Consider the following 8,435-nt stretch of genomic DNA (forward strand, 5'->3'; position numbering starts at 1 on the left):
ATCTTCAACAGCAGTCAAACAAGTGAGAGAAACAGGGACTGAATGTTTCCAGAGAATAGGCAGAGTTGGCTGAATGACAAATTCATTGTGTGGGACTGCTCACTGCCGTTTCTTAGCACCCAGGTATCCTGTAATCCAGCATTTGGCTCCAGCATCCATTCTGCAGAGAAGGCACTGGAATGAAATGCCACCACATTAATTACCTCCTGCCCCTGCAAAGAACCAGAAAAAACAAAAAAACAACAAAGCAGAATTCACAATTTCGTGCTTGTCAGGGACTCTTGGCTCTCTCACGATACTTTATCTGTGCCTCCAGGAAAGCAGCTTGCACTCCCAGTACTTTGCCTCAATGCAGGCTGTGAATGTGACTTTTTAAGCAGGTATACAGACATGAGAGGTGAAATTTGCTTCACCTGGCAGCTGTTAGAAACCTGAGCAGGATTTGAAAGCAAAAATAAAAATACAGACTTTCCACAGCTAGTGACAGATTGCAAAACGAAGTACTAGCATTGCAGGAAAAAGATCAGCTTGGATAAATATTTAAACCAAAGGAAAATACTCATTTATTGATTCTCTTATAATAAGATCACTTATTTTCATACAAGAATGGTCACAAGTACCTGTTTCTTCAGCTCACTCCAGCTCAAAGAGTGAAAGTAAATTACATCATGTGTACATGTGTGTACTTGGACTTGGACCCCAAAGTGTCTCATATTTGCAACTGTTTAAATCTGAAAGAAAATGGAGTGTTTTCCATTTGTTTTTCTCTTTGATGTGATCCTTTTGCTGTGCTAAATTTGACAGAATTTTCTAAACTAGGAGAAATTGATAAGCAAACAGACAAAAGCAAGCACACAAAGATTGAGATATTAACTAATTATGTGAGAACAGGGGAAGAATAACTTGCTTACTTTTTTTAAAAAAATCACTTTCCCAACAATTTTCTCTCAACACAGCAAAATGGAATCATTGCATATAGACTGGATTTTTTTAAACTATCTCTCTGGGTTTGTTCTTTTTTTAAGTGCTGTATTTTGCTGAAGTTTATTTCTGAAGTTTAAAATAGATTTCTAACTTAATATAAAAACTATTCCTAAAAATTACATTCGTTGCATATAAAAGTAATGCAAGTGTCAGTATGTATTATATTACAGTAGGGTGGCAATACCACCAGCAGTCCCTTGAAATTTAACTCTCATTCATTTTCTTAATTACACAAAAATGTGCTCCCTAATTACACATTTTGTAATTGTCTACTTGCCGCTAGCCATAACAAGGTGTTTATTTATAGCATAAATTCTTCTCAGATTTTCTTACAAGCAAAACACACCTTTCTAGTTTATGCAGGTTTCATTTATAGTGGACACAGGCTGTTTGGCAAGATACTGGCAATTATTCTCACTAAGGAGCAACTAAACTGTAACTTAGTGTTTTAAGTGCAGTGACAAAGAATATAAACAGTAAAGTGAAAACTGATGCATGGCTGTCATTTTGGAAATTAAGCAGGAAAACTAAAATCTCAAACATGACCATCCTGATTTGAAGCAACTGCGTGACACTCAACAAGAAGTTTGTGGTTTCTCTACTCCTAAAATTCTGCCCATATTCTCATGGAATTCCTTTGGAATTGGTGTTAGTTCTGTTGCTGAACACCAGGAAAGGAAGTATTGGTACAGAAGCAGGAGTGAAGAAGTGGGAGGGAAGAAGGCTTTTCCAAAGCAGCCTGTGTGATCTGGTGGGTGTACAAAAACCACAAACCAGAACTGTGTTTGTTCCAGCAACCACAGAACCCTGTTAGATGGCCCCAGCTGACTCAGCCCAAATCCAACCTCCTTTGCTAAATGCCTGAATACTTAAAGAAGGGAGTGCACAACACTCTTCTCACCTACTGTCCTAGTATCAGTCATTTTAATAAAAGATCTTGAAATGGACACCTTAACTGGTAAGTTATCAGCTCTGATAAGACATCATGCTCTATAATGATTTTAATTTTCTTTAAATGAATTCCAAAACTTTTAGCAAACCTGAACCCAAATATACAGGCTAGTGACAGATTATGAAAAGAAGTACTAGCATTGCAGGAAAAACATCAGCTTGGATAAATATTTAAACCAAAATAACATACCTTTTATTAACTGTCTTATGATAAGAGCACTTATTTTCAGACAAGAGTGGTCATATATATCTGTTTCTCCAGTTCTTCAGTGGTCATAAATACCTGTTTCTTCATGCAGAAAACAATTGCAATTTAAAACATATCTCTCCCAAAGTACATTTTTTTGTTATAATGTTCCTGCTGTCTTTGAAATTTTGCTGCGGGGCTGAACTACTACACTGTCACTTAAAAACCAGTGAATTTCTGCATAGAAAAATGAAGAAACCGTTGTTTTCTTTCTCTAGGTTACAGGGTGGATATAAAGAGCTGATGAGGATGTACAACTTTGGCTCCCTTCACCATTGCCAGTGTGGCCGCCAGAGGAGGTAGTTCCAGGGGAAACAGCCTTGTGCCTCTGAGAAGTGACATCCCGGTCATCCCAGCAGTCTTCACCATTACTCCATGGTGGTTTAGCAAAGGTAAGCAGCACAGTGCCTCACTACTGAGAAGGACAGGACAGAGAGGAATTTGTATGATGAGGGACTCACATCAATCTGTCTTTCAGATAAGGTAGGAAGGTGCATTTCTGGAAATTATCATGTTCACATAACTGAACTTGGTATATGTTCTGCACTAGTGCTGTAACCACACATACCAGTATTCAGGACTGAAATAATTCTATGGAGGAGTTACTCCTGTAATAGAATATGTAATGTTACTAGGTGGGAATGTGTACCCTCTGAAAATCTAGTCAACTTCTGCTTCATGGCTCGTATAGGGCTATAATCTGTCTCTCTTTTTTTCATACTAAATTGTAATGTTTCCTAAATTATAGACTCTTCAGATTTCTTATTAAAAACAGGCATTGCAAAACCGCTATTTAATTTCTAGGCACATCTGTGGAGACATTATTATTACGCCTTTCAGAAGCATGCACAATATTTCTGGCATGTTATAATTTCTCAACTATTGCCACTAAGAATGAGCTATTCCTATTTGAAGAGGCAGTGTTTCCAAGCAAAACCAGATCAATTGCTAAGTCAGCAAAATCAAAACAAAGGGAAAGGCATTTAATACATAAAATGTTTAGAAATATGTTTCTGAATCTGTGAAAAAAGTTAATGCAGAGCAATGTGCAGCTCTTAGTTGGAGTTGTGTTATGAGCATATAATCTTAAGTGCTGGGTGAACAAGTACTGCTATATCTAGACAAAATATTTGTAGCATTTCAGCCTACAAATTTTCCTAAGAAAGTTACTCTTCAAATTGCATGATAGAAAAATTCTACATATAAAATAATTATATGAATTAAAAAAGCTGGCTAACATCCCAAAAGGAATCCCTTCACTGTAGGGGTTCTCTTAAATTATACTTGTGTTTTTTCTCTCTGTGTTAATCAGACTTGAGTGGAGCAGCCAGACCACAAAGCTCTTGCAGTTCATGCTTTCTGATGCAGGGAAGTAGATGCCAAATCCACAAAACCATTGATGACTCTGATCTTTATATTCCAAGACAATTCCCACAGGAACAGAACTCAAATGCTTCTTTGAAACTAGGTGCTGTGCTACTTGACCTCAGATGACTGCACACCTTCTGCACTGGGTAGCTGGAGCCCAGAGCAGTGCCTTGGGAAAGCAGGCACATGTCCCTGTTAGGTTGCTCATGCTGAACAGAGCAATGCCTAAATTAACAAAGTAGCAGGGCTGGCAAGAGCCTTTTAGGGTTTAAATGCCTTTGGCTGCACTGGTACTGCCTCCAACCTGTAGCTCAGGATCCTCCCCTGAAAGCCGCACCTTTATAAAGTATAAAGCACAGCATCCAAAACATGCATCAGTCAATTTTAAACTTTTTTTTTCCTAGACAAGCGTTTTCTAAGTGTTTCTCAACAGAAATTCCAGAACTGTGAGATGAAGAGTCAAAATTTTACATAATAAAACAGTCTCTTGGGAGAGGGAGGGTGGATTCCTTTCCTCTCAGCTAACAATTTGTTTTTGTTAAAGCATTTTCCCAAAATCTCTCAGTCTCAATCCATGTAGACACCCTCTCTGAGGTTAGCAGCCTGCTTTGTGGCTTACTTCAACTTTAGAAGTTGAAGCTTTAAGGAACACAGGAAAATTTGATCCTAACCCATATGAGGATGCAATTAAGTCCTACAAGAAAGAATAACATGAGAGAGATGAATAAACGGGAGTAATGAAAGAGGAATGCAACTGAGTAATGATGTGCCTTCCATCAAGATAATTTCCCTATTTTTCTTCTTTAATGCTAAAGTAAAATAAGTGTGACATTTGTGTCAAATTTTTTGTCTTATATTACTGTTTTATGGTTTCTTTATGCTGTAATGCAACTGTCTGTTTAATGATCAGAGCTTTTGTGACAAAAGTATAAAACACTTCTTGAAAACTAATTTCTGTATAAACAGAGAAAACAAGATACTTAGCTATCACATGAACAGAATATATTCTAAACCCTAAAAATTTAAGAGATTCTGCACAACACAGTGTTTTTAGCCAAAAGGAAGGAAAGGGATTTCTCCAATTAGTTTAAATTAGGAGTCATACCAAATTCAAAGTTGTCTTTAGTTTTGTAACATGGCTTTCAGACTTCTGGGTTATATAAAGAGAATATATGAAAATATATTATGACACTTGTGGAATATTGAACTCCCACATCACCCCACAGTATCACTCCTTTACATGAAAAAACTCAATGTGCTTTCTGTAGGTAATCTTAATATATGGCACACTACGTACAGAAATAGTGAATGCTCTGGGAGCTGGCAAAATTTTGACTAGTTGATGAAAAGGTGGTGGTTTGAAATTTACCATCAATACTTGGTCGTTTTTCATTTCAGACCTGGGTTTTACAATGGTTTATTGTCCTCAGACCAGTGATTTTCCCTATCTGTTACTTCTTACCTCTCCCCAGAGCACCTGTTATTCGGGAGCAGCAGCTTCCTCTGAATGCTGTGCCTTTGCTTTCACTGGGGCCACAAGAGACACAGAAATGTTCAACATGCACTGGAATGGAGATTCCCCATTTTTAACCTCCCCTGCTCACTCTGATCTGTCCCATCCTCTGCCTCTAGGTGACTAAAATTCATTGTAGGAAATCATGCAGTAGCAGGGAGTGGGAGAAATGTACGGCACATTTCCAGTCCTCTCTGGTTCCCTGATGATTTATCTGTGTGTACTTCATGTACCTCAAAAACAGCCAAAGTGTTTATTGACACGATTGCCAGTACCTTGAACTCTACCTGCCCAGTGAGCAGCTCCCCTGAACTCTCTTTATGAATGTCCAAAATGGGGCTGGCTTGCAGGGGCAAACAGCGTTTCCTAATACTGGTCTCTCTAGCTATCCCTGATACAAAAGTGATGTTCTTGTTACTCTTCAGTGGGCTTTGAAATCTGCTCCAGATTGTTCCAAATAGAGAAAAACCAAAGGCAAACTTCTGGGCTGTGTCTTAGCACAGATTATAAAGCAGTAGCAGCCCTTTAAATTGCTGCTGCAACATTGGCCAAACTACGGAAACACAACAAGCCAAAACCTTTTGCCTCTATGGTTGGATCAAAGTTTGTGTGTGTTAAAATAATAGATGAAAGATGCCCAACAGATTATTATATTCTCTGCAGAGTTGAAAATGGGGGAGAAGAAAAAAGCAGGTTTTTGTAAAAAAAACATTATTGAAGAGTTGAGACTCAAAGCACTCATGATTACTTTGCCGTTTTTTGTCTTGTGTACTTGTACAGTACTTAGTCAAATATAACCAAAGAGTAACATCCAAAAATATTTGAAATATAAATAAAAACTGTATATAGTGAATTTTAATCAATAGAGGCAAAGATGTTTTTCACTGGAAAGAAGTTGAGACTTTAGCACTATGAAAGAGCTAAAGAGACTGCAGAGGACAGATAAGAATTCAAGCACTGATAGGTGGCCCTTAGGAAGGAAAGCAAATCAAGGAATTAAATCAAGTTTAAACTCAGGAAAATACATTGCCTCAAAAAGATTTCAGTTTGTGAGAGTGCAGCTACACATAGTAATTTTAGTCTATAAATCCTGTGTTGTGAAGACAGTAAAGAGTGAACTGGCAAGACATGGATGAGTGGTCAGTGCAGGCATGCTCCAAAAGAACAGTGGATGTGATAAATAATAATAATAAAATCTGTCCAAAATCTCAGCTATGAAAGACTATGGTATTTCTTGTCACTTCCCAGGTACCTAAATTACAGGCAACATCTTCTTATTTGCTTTTTCTTCGTTCTGAAGTGACTCCTACTGTTTACCAGAGCATCTATTTTTGTGCAGCTCCCATTGTAGCTAGTTTCCTGTGTTTAAAAATCAATGTTGTGTGGCTTAGAGGAGGGATAGAATTGAATTCCTACTGATATAACACTTTCTTGCAAGCCCTTCCATGTATTTATACTAGTGGAGACTCTGTGATTTCCAAGATTTACATTATATGGAGCTGGTCCATAAAATTGCATGCTTTACTTGTTTCATTTCTGGGTGACTGTATGAAATCAATTCTAACCTACTCTCATACACCTATCAATAGAAGCTTAGACTTCAGAATATGATAAACACAGTCTTCTGGCATTCCAGAGGAGCAAGAGATCCATTACATCTTTGGCAAGGGGGAAGGAGTAAGTCTTTGCACTGACTGTATGAAAAAGTGAATTGAAACTGATGATGGTGCAAGTTCATATTATCCAAACTACAAGGGCTTGGAGGCCTTTTTCATTGCCAGTCACCCCAATTAACAAAAGCTATATTCAGCAAATTTAAATCAAATCCTCTGTGCTCTGGCTGAAGTAGGAAGTTCAGCTTAAAATGAGTTTGGGCTAATTTGTACATTTCTCAGGAGCAGGGTGAATATATGAAACTGGTGAACTTCTCAAGGCTGCTTCAGGAATATAAATGGCCCTCTGTGTCATTCCTGAGGGACAGGTAGTGTAACTTGAGGTTTTAAAAGTACTAGAAATATTAATATATTTTATCTGATAATTTAAAAATAACTACTTCCCCACTTGAGAAAGAGAAAAGCTGTTTTTCTGGCCATCATTGTGATTTCTTGTTTATATGGAGTGTTCTCCAGTTGTGTCTGTAATACAGTTTGGGGGTTTCCTTTGTTAAAATAGATCAAAAAGTGAGTTGTAAAGAATTTTTGACAATGTCTAGTCCATCCTTATGCCCTAAAGTGTGAGCAAATGTGCCTAAACCATACTTAGTGGATATTTTATTGATGTTCTCTTCAAAATGTCCAGTGTGCTGAAAAACTTTACAGCAATGTGGCATAATAGGACATGCAAGGAAGGTGAACAGCAAAGGGAGGGTCCTGTGGCAAACACATGATAAGGTTTCTGGATATTATTTTGTGGTCTGCTTTTCCCTTCCAAAACCTTTCATTCCTTCTGTTTAATGCTTCCTGAGCTTTTGTGAGCAGAGCTTTCATTTGATAGCTGCATCACAAGTGAAACTGCTTGAATAATCCTGAATGTCCATTTTCCTTTCTTTCAATTTCATGAGTTCTTCTATGCACAGCACTCCTGAGTCCACCTCTCCAACAGGTTGTGCCCCCTCATGCTGACAGACTTCTTGCTTGCTCATATTAATTTTACAGGACAGGATGTAAAAATCTTACTGAAAATGATGTACAGCTACTGCTTCTCCTGTATAATTTAGACTTCTTATCCTGTCACAAAAGGAATAATTTGTCATAATTTTTCTGTTAGGAAATGCGTGGGGTTATTCCTCCTCCAATTTCCATTTTCTCCAACTACTTCTGGTAGATTTTCAGGCATGGGAGATCACCTGTCTGGACTGGTGCACTCACTCTTTCTGCCCCCATATCTCGAGGACAGTCGTTCCAAACATGTTTTTTATCAGCTTGGACCCCAACATATCAGTCAGATCTTCAGGAAGGGAAGGCAATAGGAAGCCCTCACTGGGTTAAACCAAAGGCCCATTATCCCAGGATGCAGCCTGCCTGCCATCCACTGGCCAGAAGCAAATGGAGAGTGTGAGAGCAAAGCCATCAGATCTTAAACAGGAGTCCCCCTTTATTCACAATGCTATTTGTTCATTATTTGTCTTCTACGCTTCTCCTGCTAAAGAGAATTTACCTCTTGTTTTTGGTGACGTGATCTGTTCCGTCATAAACAAAGTTAAACGTTTTAATCGTATCACAAGATACAATTAAAGAAGTTCCAAGTGATGATCCAAGTGATTTTCAGCTATCTGTCTTGATAAGTGAAATCTATATTGTTTTTAAAACAGTCATAAATCTAAAATTTTGGGTAATGCCTCTCTTTGCATCTCTGGTAAATGCAGTATGTCCC

The sequence above is a fragment of the Sturnus vulgaris genome, chromosome 4 (assembly GCF_052056855.1).
Source record: "Sturnus vulgaris isolate bStuVul1 chromosome 4, bStuVul1.hap1, whole genome shotgun sequence".
Lineage (NCBI taxonomy): Eukaryota > Metazoa > Chordata > Aves > Passeriformes > Sturnidae > Sturnus > Sturnus vulgaris.